Source organism: Mandrillus leucophaeus, unplaced genomic scaffold (genome assembly GCF_000951045.1).
Source record: "Mandrillus leucophaeus isolate KB7577 unplaced genomic scaffold, Mleu.le_1.0 Scaffold884, whole genome shotgun sequence".
NCBI lineage: Eukaryota > Metazoa > Chordata > Mammalia > Primates > Cercopithecidae > Mandrillus > Mandrillus leucophaeus.
Genome location: NW_012109630.1, coordinates 417215 through 432716, shown reverse-complemented (window position 1 = coordinate 432716; position 15502 = coordinate 417215). Strand labels below are relative to the sequence as shown.

The 15502-nt window shown below is 33.6% G+C and overlaps 1 protein-coding gene across 1 annotated transcript in view; it reads left to right on the top strand.

Moving 5' to 3' along the window:
- DPYD (dihydropyrimidine dehydrogenase) overlaps nucleotides 1–15502 on the top strand; it is a 903050-nt gene that overhangs the window by 534348 nt on the left and 353200 nt on the right. The window lies entirely within an intron of this gene.

The following is a 15502-nucleotide window of genomic DNA, read 5'->3' as shown; positions in this document are numbered from 1 at the left end:
GGATTTTTTTTTTTTTTTAAGAGGGAGTTTCACTTTTTTTGCCCAGGCTGGAGTGCAATAGTGTGATATCAGCTCACCACAACCTTCGCCACCTGGGTTCAAGGCCTCAGCCTCCCGAGTAGCTGGGATTACAGGCATGCATCTCCTCGCCCGGCTAATTTTGTATTTTTAGTAGAGACAGGGTTTCCACATGTTGGTCAGGCTGGTCTTGAACTCCTGACCTCAGGTGATCCCCCTGCCTCGGCCTCCCAAAGTGCTGCGATTACAGGCGTGAGCCACTGCTCCTGGCCTTCAGATTGGATCTTTAAAAGGTAAGGTCAATTGTATGCTGCTTATAATAAATGAGTTTAAGTATAAAGACATAAATAGAAGAAAATTGAAGCAATCAAAAAATACATATTCCCTGCTAACTGTCATCCAATAAAACATGCTATATTTGTATTTATATTTGTCTGCTATTAAGCAGGCAAAGTAGATATAAAAGCAAGGAATACTTCCAGGGGCAAAAAAAATAGATTATTTTATGATGACGAAAGAGTCATTTCTTCCGATAACAATCCTAGGTATTTATGCATTTAATAACAGAACATCAAAATACATGAAGCAAAACCAATAGAAGTGTAAGGAAAAATGGAAAAAGCCACAATTACAGTTGGGGATTTCCATACCTTACTGTCAATAAGCAATAAAACTGCCAGGCACAGTATCTCACACCTGTAATCCCAACACTTTAGGAGGCCAAGATAGGAGGATTGCTGAGCCCAGGACTTTGAGACCAACCTGGGCAATGTAGTGAGATTCCTTCTCCATTAAAAAAAAAAAAAAAAGGAATAAGATAATAGTCAGGCTGTCAAATATTTGAAAAATGCTGTCAACCAACTTATCTAATTGGCATGTATAGAACATACTATTGAATGGCAATAGAATACAGTCTTTCCAAATACATAAACAATATTTAGTAAGATAGCTAGACCATATTATTGGCCATAAAATAAGTCTCAATAATTTTAAATCATTTCAAATCATACAAAGTATATACTCTGACCACAGTAGAATTAGATTAGTAATCAGTGACAGGAACTTATTTGGAAAAGTCTCAAATACTTAGAAAATAGACTTCTAAATAACCCTTGGATCAAAGAAAAAATCATAAAGAAATTAGAAATTACCTTGAACTAAATGGAAATTAAAATACACCATGTCAAAATTTGTGTGCCATAAAAGCATTATTCATCAGGAAATTTATAGTACCAAATGCATGTATCAAAATGAAAAAAGTCTCAAGTTAATGACCTACATTTTTACTTTAAAAACTAGAAAAAGAGCAGTTGAAACCCAAAGTAAATAAAATAAATGATATAATAAATATCAGAGTGGGAAAGCAGTGAAATTGGAAAAAGAAAAATAATAGAGAAAATCAATGAAGGTAAAGCTGATTCCTTGAGAGGACCAAAAATATTGAGCAAACTTTAGCCAGACTGATCAGGAAACAAAAAGAAGAAACACAGATTAACAATATAGAAAATGAGAGATATAACATCACTGCATATTCTACAGATACTAAAAGGAAAATAACATCATATTATGAGCAACATTATGTAAATGAATCAAATTAAGTCAACTGGACAATTTCCTTGAAGGACACAAACTATAAAAGCTTATTCAAGAGACAATAGATAACATTAGAGAAAATAAAACTTCAGGCCCTGATTGCTTCACAAGTAGATTCGCTAAACTATTTAGAAAAGAATAGTGCCAGTTCTATACATACCTTTCAGAAATGTAAAATAGATGGAATACTTCTCAACACATTCTATGGGCAACACCCTGATACCACAACTAGAGAAAGACAGTACAAGAAAAGAAAACTGAGGACCTCATGAACACAGATGCAAGAATTCTAAACAAATGTTAACAAATCAAAGTCAACAATATATATTAAAAATGCATCATCACCAAATGAGGCATGTCCTAGGAACTCCAGGTAGGGTTAGTATTTGAAAGTAACATAGTTCATATGTTATAAACTAAATAGTGATAATCATCAGAAAATATATTATCTCAATAAGCCCAATAGAAAAAAATTTTGAAAAAATTAAAAATCTATTTCTAGTTAAAATGGAAAACATCTCAGCAAACTAATAGTAGGAAAATTCCTTAACTTGATGAAGGGCATGTACAACAAAGCCTATAACTAATATCATACTAAATAGTGAAAGACCGTATGCTTTGCTCCTAAGTGAAATAAGGATATCTGCTTTCACCAACTTCTATTCCACATTGTGCTAGAGATTCTGCCCTGTCCAATTAGAAGAAAAAAATAAGACTGCGAAGGGAGAAGTAAAACTGTAGAAAATCCATGGAATATACCAAAGAAATAAACAACCAAAAAACATCACTTAATTTACAGGAACAGGCAGATAGCCCACAAGCTGTTGTTTTTAGATTTATTATTATTATTATTATTATTATAGTAAAACACCATCATTACTGCGACGTTTGCCATTCCCTTAATTTTTGCACCTGAGATAAATACCTAACTTGCCTATCCTAAGTTTGGCCCTGTCAAAATACTTTACATAATCAGTGAGTTTGGCAAGGTTGCAGGATATAAGATTACCTTGTAAAAATTAATTGTATTTTTATATGCAAGCAATAAACAACTGGAAATTGAAATAAATATATCATTTACAGTAGCAGCAAATCATGAAATACCTACAGATAAATCTGACAAAAGATGTGAAAGACAAGAACACTGAAAACAGCAATACATTTCTGAGAGAAATTAAAGACAACCTAATAAATGGAAGAATATACTGTATTCATAGATCAGAGGGGCCGCTATTGTTAAGATGCTAAGTCTTCCCATTTCTATCTATGGATAAAGTGCAATCCCAATCAAAATATTAGCAAACTTTTTTCGTGGAGTTTGACAAGCTGATCATGAAATTCATATGGAAGTGCCAAGGACTTACAAAACAACTCATAAAGAACAAAGTTAGAAGTCTAAAACTTTCTGATATCAAGATATGTTAAAATTACAGTAATCAGATAGTCTGGTGTTGGCATAAAGCTAGGCAAATAGATTAATGTGGCAGAATAGAGAGTCCTACAAACAACCCACAAATTATTTATATGAACAACTGATTTTTGATAAAGATGCAAAAAGGCAATTCAGTGGACAAAATATAGTCTTTTCAGCAAATATGGTGGAAAAATTGGGTATTCTTATGCAACAAGAAAGTAAGCCTTGATTCAGATCTCACATGATATATAAAAGTTAACTTAAAATACCCATAGACCTAAATGAGAAATCTAAAGCTATAAAACTTTTTGAAGAAAAAAAAGAGGAAAACTTTTGACCTTTGCTAGGTAAATATTTTTCAGAAACCTACCAAAATTACTGCCTTTGAAAGAGAAAAAAAAAAAAAATGAAACATGTGATTTGATACAAATTAAAAACATTTCCTCTTCAAACTCATTATAAAGAAATATGAAAATACAGATGACAAACTGAAAGAAAATAGTTGCAAATCATATATCTGATACAGTACTTTGGCAGGTTTATTTTAGAAAATTAAACATATACCCATCATATGACCCAGATATTTCACTTTTAGATATATACCCAAGAGAAAACAAAACATGTATCTATACAAAGACTTGTATGAGAATGTTCATAGAAGTTTTATTTGTAACAACAACAACAACAACAACAAAAACCTGGGACCAACTCGTATTTTCATCAACTGAAAAGGTAAACAAATTATGATATTTCATACTATGAAATATCACTTAGCAATAAAAAGAATGAACTATTATACATACAACAAAATGGATTAATCTCAATATAATTATTTTGAGTGAAGGAATCCAGATTCAAAAAAAAATCTCACAAAAATACATGTATTATTATGTCATCCTAAAACTTTGGAAAACGTGAACTGATCTGTAGTGACACAAAGTAAATTAATGGTTGCCTCATGGACAGAGGGGTTACGAGTGGGAGAGAGGAGTTATAAAGAGTCACATGGAAACTTTTGGGTAAAATAGATATGTTCATTATCTTGATTGTGATAATGGTCTCAAAGTATTACATATGTCAAAATTTATAAAATTGTATACTTTCAAGTATGTATAATTTATTGTATACCTTATATAATGATTTATTATTTTATACTTTATATAACATATATAGAATTATGCTTCCATAAATCTGCTTAAAAATTAGTTTAACTTAAAATTATTATAGCTCTTTTCCTGGAATGCATCTTGGGAATTACTTTTAGGTTGGGTTGAATCGCTAAAGCCTGGCTACCTAGCTCTTCAGTCCCTACCCGACTCTTCAAGACACCAGTCAATTAACACCCTCTAGCATTTTGATCATCCTCACTTTGATACTGAGTCATGGGAATTAACATGAAGTTAAAAATGACCTTATATAGTATTAAGAAATAAAAGAAATATTGGTTGGATTTTTAAGCTTTGGCTTTGCTGAAGATTAAAATGCTGGTGGTTCATGTCATTCAGTAAAAGAAGAATCTTGAGAAAATCCATCAAACCTTTTAAAAGAGTCATTATACAGCATTACTGGCTACAACATACTCTTTCTCAAATTCCCCTTCATTTTGTAATTTGTCAGGCTGCCTTTTGGGTGAGAATATTGTCTTTCCAGGTTGAAAGTATAGCATCTAACACACTGAATCATGTGAAAGAGACCCTAGGGATGGCAATGATGCAGTGAATGTAGATTCCTTCTTGGTATAAACTAGCTCATGAGAGAGGCAATGGAAACAATTTATAAATCACATATGTTTGTCACATACCCAGTTCATGTCAAAAAATGAAAATAAAATTCATATTCAAAGAGCTGAAGAGCTTTGTTCAGTAGGCTCGCTTACTTAATACCAGTTTAGTAATATTTCATAACAATTGGTGTTGAGATCTCAACTCTAATGTCATCTTACTTAGTATCAATTTGGTACTATTTCATAAAAATCAGTGTTGAGAACTCAACTCTAATGCAATCTTTTCTTAAAGGACCAGGGAAAGAAGGAGAAAGAAAGGATAATGTGAAACCTGTAATAATTATTTTCCTCCTACTTATACCCTCAAGTCTTTAAAATGTACCTTTTTTTTTGTCTCAGAGGGCCCATTTAATCTGCTAATTTGTAAGCAATTTTAGAAAAATGCACAACTGTTTTATGAGAGGTTTAAATGTAGGAGGCAATATAAAGTTTTTATTTTGCAGAATATGCTACAAGTATACGTGCTGCATTAGTTTTGTTACAAACTATTCGTTTCATTTTACTCTTTTGGGGGCTTGTTGATAACTATATTTTTTTTCTACCCCAGCTTCCTTTTTTGTCAGTAGCTAGTTTATACTTTTACATTGTACCCTACAGGGAATACTCTTTAGATATTTATTTTTCACAAAGAACTAATTTCACATTTCCCCCTGAGGTCTTCTAAGATATTTACTTGAAAGCATCCTCTTTATTGTTTAAAATAGCTTTTAAAAAACAAATACTTAACACATTATTGTTTTAAAGGTTCATGTACTGTATTTTAATGACTGCCTTTCTTTTTTAATCGTTATTTCTGGTTAGGTAATTGATTCAGTTTAAACTATATCTGTGATCCACAAATATGATCCAATTAATTGTAAATCAATTAAGAAGAGACTGTTCATGGGAGACATTGGACTACTAGCTTAATCACCAGGCAAACCAGACATCCTTAAAATAAGATAAATGAAGAATACTTTGATATAGCAGTTAAATGTGTATAATGAACTCTCTAATTTACTGAAAATTTTACTCTGTGGGATATGTCTTCATTTTAATAACCAAAATTTATAAAAGTACAAATTAGAATGAGGGCCATTTTGGTAAGAATATAGACTAATACAGGTAACTAATAGTCATCCATTTTAATAGGAGGCAGAGAAGAATCAGTGAATGAAATTTGTTGGTAAAGATGTAACCATATTTTTACCAATCTCTTCAACCTTTCTACCAGTATATTTCATAACCATGTTAGAGAGAAAAGGTACGATTTTTTAAAAAGGAGCAAGGAAGAAGAAGAAAAAAAGGAATATACTTTGACAATGAGCCTTTTCCCCAAAGCAAACTGATTCTTAAGGAAAATAGAAGAAACAAGAATTGACAAAGGGGTTTTACAAATTGAAAACATAACAATTTCTTAATTTTGTATAGTCATTTATAGAATATAGATGTGTATTTCTCTGAATTGATCTCACAATAACCTCACAAAAAAGATATGAATATCATCTCGATCGCATAAGACTGATATCGGGATGAAGGTAAGGAATTTCCTGAGGATAGTTTTTAAATAGTTAGCGGTAGAATTTCAAATTGATAACAGAACATCTGACCACACAGTCCCCACTGTTCTACTAAGAAACTGTATTATCTTAAATAAAACTATGCATATATACTTACTCACAATAAAAAGATTGTTTTTTAAAGCCAAACATTAGATTATTTAGAATTATCTATGAATGATTTACTTTTCTTTTTCACCTGGATTTTCATTTCCTTCAGTGGAGGTGCTAATGAGCAGAGAAATGGGAAAGGTAATCAGCCAGAGGGAAGAGAAGAATCAAAGACCTAGATAATTCACAAACTGGAAAATGAGCTCCTAACTAATCAAGACTGGATTGTAAATAGGATAGAAAGAATTTATGCATCCCTGGTATTAGCCTGAATAGCATTTGTACCCAATCCAAGGAAAGTATTTGTGAATTTCACAGTTGGCTATTTTTTCTCCCTCTGAGATTCTTTTCCTGAACTAATTATCCATTATGTACATGAAGCAAAAAAATAACTTATCATTAAAGTCATTTTTGAGGTAGATATTTCACTTTGCATGTTGTTAAAATGCCTAGAGCTTTAATAAGGAATGAGTTAATTTTATTAATACATCTTCTTTGGGGAGTTTCTGATCTATATACTGATCAGCCAAAAGGAAATTTTCTGTAATATTTTATTCATGCAAAATTTAGGGAAGTAACCAGATTGACTAATGTTTCCATAATAAATAATTTAATTTAACTTTGTGCTGCTTTTTGCATTTTAATTTTTTCATAATGTGTCCTTTAAAACCTTCAATATTAAAATGATCAGTGACTGTTTTGTGCCTGATTTAGTTTAAATTGTAAATTTACTTATGGCTCTTGGGTTACAAAGTATGGGTGGGGCGATGTCTTAATATAGGACATGAACACAATTATAGGCTGGAATGGCTATATGTACAATAAGTTTTTAAATAAATTACTGGAAACTGTAGCAATCAATATGAGAAATGACATATAACCATATAACAGTAATTATTATTGTTACCTCGACTATAATTATTCCTCAAATGCTTTACATTTCATATATTTTCATACATACTATTCAACTGCACAGTTGTATGAAATGTTTTATGACTCACAGTTGTTGCCTAATCTCTTGCTTAAAACCTTCCAAGGCCTTTCCAACTCAAACGCAGACTACTAGGATAATAGATGCCATATGGTTAGGTTATGGCTGTGAAATTCAGGCAGGACTTCTGCTTCTAGTAAGGATGTGGAAAGCTATGAGAGATTATTACTCCTACCCTAATAACCATAACAAAAGAGATAAGCCACAAAATTAGACTTTTAAAAAACTTACCTGAAATCTGAAAATGCAAATAAACCTAAATGAACTAAATTTCAGAAAGTGACAAGGAGAGCAGAAACTCATGACTGCTTTGCTCCCCAGAGAAATGGTGAAAGGAAGATGTCACCATAGAGACACCAGTTAAAATTGTAAAGAACTTTTAATGAATGTGTTTGGAGTTGCATGATGTGTGAGAACTCTAAGAAACCCAGGCACAGACCACCTCTGACTCACCAACCGTCTGTCTCATGGGACTTCACTGAATTGTCAACCAAATGTAAAGCCAAGGCAGCCAAGCTGAGAGAGATCCCCCCTAAGGCAAGCAGGACCTCCTCTAGTTAAAAGGGGTCTGCTGAAGGCTAAGGCAGGGAAAAAGCCTTGAGAGAAATCCCCCCAGTGCATTCCAGGCCTTCACTAGTTGTACTGCAGTGACTCTTTGGAAGGCTAGAGGAAGGGAAGATCAGTAGAAAGATACCCTGAAGCACAAAAAGCCATGGTGAAACTAGAGAGCAGAGAGAACTCCCGAGCAACCCAAAAACCTAGGAGCTGACCTGTAAAGCAGCAAGAGATATCCCTTGGTTCAGAAAGTTGCTTACTGGACTAACAATAAATTAAGAGATTCTAGAGTCTTTCTGGGACTCAGGTCCCAAGTCCTGCTGAAGAGAAGGTTCTGCTTTCAACACATTTGAAGGCAATGAAGAACCGAATCTAACTAAAGCCACGGCACAACCCAGACTTGGCTTAACTATAGACTTAATCCACTCAGTCTCATAATTAGCAGCCTGGTAAGAGAAGTGGTGTACCCTTTTCTGGGGATGGCTATTATTTCTGTAAATTTCTATTGCTCTTTTACAGAAAGCATCTGGCACTCAATAAAAAATTATAAGACATGAGAAAAACAAAAATGTGGCCCAAGATCAACAGAATATTCTTGAGAGTGGTCCATAGAAGTAGATCCACAGATAGAATTGGAATTACCAGATAAAGACGTAAAATAACCATGATAAATGTGGGGAAAAAAAGATCTAGTGGAAGAAGTGGAAAAACAGTCATGAAAAGATGTGGAATTTTATCAGAGGGTTGTAAAATAAATATTTTAACAGATCCAAAGAGAAATAAAAGAAGTGAATGATAACTTTATGAGAAATGAAGAATTCATTGGCCAGGCTTAAGGGAGACTAGACAAGATGGAGGAAGGAATCAGTGAAGTTGAAGACATAGTAATGTAAATTAGTATAGGCACTATGGAAAGCAGTATGGGTGGAGGGGGGTGTGCTAAAAAAGCTAAAAATAGAACTACCGTATGACCCAGCAGTCCTGATGCTGGGTATATATGCAAAAGAAAGGAAATCACTTTATCAGATTGATACCTGCACCCTCATGTTTTTTGCAGCACTATTCACAATAGCCAATATATGGATTCAACCTAAGTGTCCATCAATGGATGAATGGACTAAAAAAAGTGGTATAGATACATAATGGAATATTTTTCAGCCGTAAAAAGAATGAAATTCTATCATTTGCAACAACATGGATGGACTGGAGAACATTGTGTTAAGTGAAATAAGCCAGGCACAGAAAGACAAACATTGCATGGTCTCACTTACATATGAGAGAGAAAAAAACTGATCTCATGGAGATAGAAAGTAGAATGGAGATTACCAGAGGCTGGGAAGCGTAGTGGGGAGGGGAAGGGAAGGATAAAGAGAGATTGGTTAATGGTTACAAAAATATAGTCACATAGAAGGAATAAGAACTAGTGTTCAGTAACATAATAGGGCTACTATAGTTAATAATAATTGCTTATTTCAAAATAACTGGAGGAGTGGAATTGGAATGACAGATGTTTGCGGTGATGGATATCTTAATTACCCTGATTTGATCATTACACGTTGTATGCTTGCATCAAAATATCATAGATACTCTGTAAATATGTACTCACATTGTATGCTTGTATCAAAATGTCATAGGTACTCCATAAAAATGTACAATTATTATATAACCATAAAAATTATTAAAACAAATTAGCCAAACTGACGAATCAAAGACAAAAAAATATGCCACAGTGTCCAATACCTGTGGAACAATATCAGAAGTTCTAACATTCATATAATTGAATGTTATAAAGAGATAAGAAAGAGATTGGAGCAGAAATCGTCAATTCACTTGGTACCATCTCCCAGTGGCCTTCCTTGGCCATCATTTTAAAAGCAGGCCCCTATGTCAGACTCCAGTCATTCTCTATCACATGGCTAGGTTTTTGTGCCTCAATAATACACATTACTGTATAAATTCTTCCTTTATTTTTTCTTGTTATTCTACTAATATTTATTGAATGCATGCTAAATGCCAGACATTATTTTGGAACCTAGTATTGAACAAGACAGATGGTGTCTCTTTTCTCACAAAACTTATTTTTTCTCTATGTGTAAGAATCTTTTTGCCTTGTTTTCTCATTTACCCCTAAATCTTTACCTCCTTGAAGAATGGTTGGTGCATAGGGGGAGCACAATAAATATTTCTTAAGAAAAAATAAATTAATTAATTGTCCTGCAGGTCAATTTTAAAACCCCATTTTTTAATTTTCTCCCCCAAGATTGTCTGGAAAAAACTGCTAAGCCTGTTCTGTTTCTGCTATCTGTTTTTTTGTTTTGTTTTGTTTTTGTTTTTGTTTTTGTTTTTGTTTTTGTTTCCCCATCTAAACTCAGGCTCCACTTCTACTAAATTCTCAGTAGGATTGGTTCACATATAGGCAATGCTTACAAATTGGTATATAGATTGATATAAAAAGTATGTAGATGTAAACTAGTATTTCAGTAAGAGGAGTCAGATGTTGGGGAAGGATAATCATACTTCTATTAATGCATGAATCAATACATCTTGTAATTATGTGCATGTAAGACTCTGCTTCCTTACCAGAGAGCAGTCTCACAGTGTTCCTAGGGCCAAGCCCCATGCTTAGCACAGTTCAACTGCTTCTCTTTTATGTGCATCATAATATTTTATTAAGTTTCACATGAAAGAGGACATCTTTTTTTTTTTTCCTCAGACTGAGTTTCACTCTGTCGCCCAGGCTGGAGTGCAGTGGCACAATTTCGGCTCACTGCAACCTCCACCTCCTGGGTTCAAGCATGCTAAATTATCTATAAAAATCAGTCTTATAAATAAAGGACACATGCCATAAAATGTTTCTATTTTTTTAAAGGCAACTGTCAAAATACTTTTTAAAAATTATTCTTCTCATTTAGAATCTATGTCCCGTAGGCCTTGTTAGGCAGAATCTGAAAAACCAGTGACCAAATCTGTCAGTCTTTCAGTGACTGATTACTAAGTATATTTCAAGTCACACACTAGAATTCTCCAAGGGTATGACTTCATTCTCATAGTTCTAACTAAGGAACTACTACACATCTCCTGCGATTTTCTGATTTATGTTCAGATTTACTCCCAGCCATCACTGGAACATGACAGTCTTAATGATAGTAGGAAAAATGTGAGTTGCCATTATTTAATATTCTCAATAAACATAACTGAATTGTTAATCATAGAGACACTGAATGCCAGAGAAACTTTGAATAATTAATTATCAAGCATGATATGACTTAGTCTGTTTGTTTACCAAGGGAAAAACTAAGGGTTAAAGATATTGGTAACAAACTTGTACAAACTAGTGTTCAGTTTGTCCACATTTATTAAGCGCATCATACTACTTGTCTTAAATATGTTTTTGATTATTGATTACCCCTCCTTCTCCACAACCCCCTTCTCCACATCCCTGTTCCTGTTAAATCCAGAGAAAACACAAAGTATAGCATTAAATTTCAGATGCACATCTTTTAGAATTATATGTTACCAATATCAATTAGCCAGACTATCATAATTAATGATGATTAAATTCATTAGTAGAAGCTACTTGTTTTTGTGCCAGTTACTAGACTGAGTAATAGACATACTTTATCACTAATTCGCGAACAGTTTTAGACAGCAGGTATTATTATCCTTACTTTACAAATGTGGAAACTAATCCTAAGAAATAAGAAGTATCTTACTCAAGATTAAAAGACTAAAAGTGGCAAACCCAAGAATTGGACCTCAAAGTTTTCAGTCTCTAATATATACAATACAGTTAAATGTAATATCTACCTAATCATATTTCTTGACCTCCAAAAAAAATACAAAGAAAATAAGATACTTCTTTCTGTTTATGATTAAAGCAGACAAATGTATGCTAAAGTTATTTCTTAAGTAAAAGTTTATTTACAGATACACTATTGATTTAAATTTAAGAAGCATACCACTTAAGTAAAATAGAAAATCAAATTATGCAAAATAAAACAACTTAGAAAGCATAAAATTATTTCTACTCCTACATATGGTGCAATTATATTATCCTATTTAGTAAAACAAATAATAATTCTTCATTAACTTGGATTTACCAAGATGTATATCAGGTTACCCTGGTTAATAGTTTGAGATAAATATTTAACATTATCTCCACACAATTATTAAGACTACATAATAATTTGTGTTGTAATTTATAATACTCCTCAAGTCCAAATTCATGTCTAATGTTCATTTCTAAAAATGCTCACACTATTTTACTACTTAAGTTCTTAAATCTTCCTGAACAGATATTTTGATTTTATTTGAATCCTTATAAAACTTTTTAAATGCTTTAAAAAATGTAATACCCTATTTACCAAATAATCTGTTAACAAAAAGGCCACTTTCTCAGGCTAAATTAACACTACAGTTTAATCATAATCATATTCACATTTTGAAATCTTTCTTACTGTTACTCACATGAGCAAACAAAAACACCTACACATGCTCAAAAAAAAAAAAAAAAAAAGGAAAATTTAAAGACTTGCTGAATTTTGAACATGTTCATTTTCAATTTACCTGAATAATTTGTGTCTGTAAGAGATGTTATGAAGTTTAATTTTTAAAAGTCTCAAATAAGTTTTGTTGTTATTGTTTTGCTTTTAGCGGTGGTTGTTTCTTGGCTGGATGATTGGATTTCTTAGTATTAGCTGCCTACTAGCATAGGATCTCCCTGTTACTTCTAAATAATGAGCTTAAACTCTGAAACTTCCCAAGAACAAAACCTACTACTTTCCTGCCTCTATTGCTTCCATGTTACTAATTTGTCCTATAGTATCTGATTCATTATATTCATTTACATACGTACTCACTGGGTACTAAATTTTTAAAAAATTCTTTTTCATGTTTAGAATTTGAAGAACTGCCTGTCTTTCCAGAAATAGATTCAAAAAACTGACTTATGTATTAGGAAGTCTGTAATTTGTGGGATTGTTGATGTTATGGGGGAAAATCATGGAGCATATTAAAATAAATGATTACATACTGTACCATGATCTTGAAGAACTAGAGCCTTTCATGGCTGTGTCACCAACTATGTGAACTTGGGCAAGTCATAATCTCGTCTATAAACAAAGAGGTTGGGCAAGGTCACTCTCCTAAAGATACTACACCTCTGACAGTGATTTGATTAAATGGACCTCTCACTGAGGCTCAGAAATCACTTTCATAATGTATAACTTTTATTGTATTGTTACAGTGTGTATTGAATAGTAGAAGAAAAAGCTTTTATATTTTAACTGAACCATAAATACTTAGCCATTTTTTAGGCATCTTTGAATTGCACATAAGAGAAACCAGTGGGATCTCATGCTTGGAAAATATATGAGATCATTCCAGAGGTGAATACATACTATTTTCTATTCCCTACTCCATTTTAGTCATATGTAATGAAATGGTTTGATGGGAGCAACATAGAAAATTACTGAGAATTTTTATATTCTGAGGTTCTTTGACTGTTGGCTGAGTGGGCAAAGGGGCAGGATTAATATCTATTTCTGGAAAAAATGTTTGAGACGGAGGTGCATTTTCAGGGAGAGATTTTTTTTTTTTTTCTTGCTTCATTGGGCAAGAAAGCTTTATCTTGTTCTGTGAGGTTAACTATGGGAACAGACCACTGCTGGGAGCTGGGGAACATAAGGCCGAAAGAGGAAGGGAGAGAATGCTCTGTTAGTTTCCTGGCTAGACAGGTCACATTGCACTTGGGGCATGAAGATTAGGGTAAGAGTTTTAAATCAGCTGTGAAATTATTTTGGTACCTAGTATAGAGTGAAGGATTGGGGTTACATTTTTTTAGTAATTTCCTAGAATAGACAAACAGGAGTTTTGTATTATCGCCTGTATGTGCTGAAAGTGTAGATCTTTAGGTAAACAAAAATGTCAGTCATTTGGCCAGGCAGAAATAAGACTAGGTTTATGTTGGCTCTTGAGATAATAATTAGGAAAAAAAAAAAAAGTGAAGGTCATTTTTGTCTGATCTTTAAGACTTCCAGTATCAGAAAACTTACCTTTTGATGGATAGTACCAACAAATACTTAACTTCATAAACAGATAATTAATCTCAAAAACAAACAATAAAAGATAAATCTTTGGATATATAGCCCTCCTTTTGGGTCATAGTATCCAGAGTTAGTAGTTGTAGATAGGAATTTTCTTTTCTTTTTTTTTTTTTTTTTTTTGAGATGGAGTCTTGCTCTGTTGCCCAGGCTGGAGTGCAGTGGCACGATCTTGGCTCACTGCAAGCTCTGCCTCCCTGCAAGCTCTGCCTCCCGGGTTCATGTCATTCTCCCGCCTCAGCCTCCCAAGTAGCTGGGACTACAGGCGCCCGCCACCACGCCTGGCTAATTTTTTGTATTTTTAGTAGAGACGGAATTTCACCGTGTTAGCCAGGATTGCCTCGATCTCCTGACCTCGTGATCCACCTGTCTTGGCCTCCCAAAGTGCTGGGATTACAAGTATGAGCCACCGCGCCCGGCCAGATAGGAATTTTCTTAAAGGACTTATTTGAAGATTAACTACGAAATACTATAGGTTCAAAACCACTTAATTAACATACGCTGCATAAAAATAAAGTCCTTTTTCTACCAGTTCTGAATCTTGAATCTCTTATGCCATAGAAATTTGCAGAGACACTAGATAAAATAAAATTCTAGTTTGGTCTAAAAAGTTAGTGACATCATAAAAATCATGCGTCATTGCTTAACTTTCCTCTTTGCTAGAGCACCTCCCTTTTGATTCTGCTCTCTGAAACATATCCTCTTAACATCTCTTGATAACCTAAATTTTTTCTCTAGATCCTAGTATCTACCTTTTTGCCTTTACTAAAATATCTATTAGCCCTGAAAAGGAGTAGCATTCCTTAAAAATCTCTCAAATAGAAGTCACTATTTTCCATTCTCCCTTCCTACCCTTCATCCCACCCTACTATAGAGCCACTCCTCTGTTTTTTTAAGCCAATAGTTGCATCCAGTACTCTTCCTGCTTCCCAGTGCCACTTGGAGAGAGGTTGAGTCAGCATTCTGTCACCAAACCATGTTCTCTGAGACTAAGCCACACTGTTTCTGTCCTTCAGCTTCGTGGGTCATTATTCTGCATTTCTTTCTCTTCTTCTTCCTTACCCCCAAATATTCATGAGACCTTTGGTATATTACTTTTAATCTTTGTCTGCTGTCAGCATTTATGGTCTTTGTTACCACTTATCATCCTCTAGTTACTTTTGCCATCATGTCATTTTCGTCCATAGACAGCTCCTGCCCTTCTTTTCCCAAAGAATTTTGCCACCTCTGCAGTCTTGAAAGTTGTGTTTCTGTCATCTGAACCAAAGTCCTTATCTTTGTATCTCCCACCACGTGGACTTTTGACAATTTCATGACCTCTTGCCTGGTACCTCCTTTCTGCTCTAATTCTCAGCCAATTTCTGATTCTGCTACCCTCCTTTTCCAGCCCATATTTAA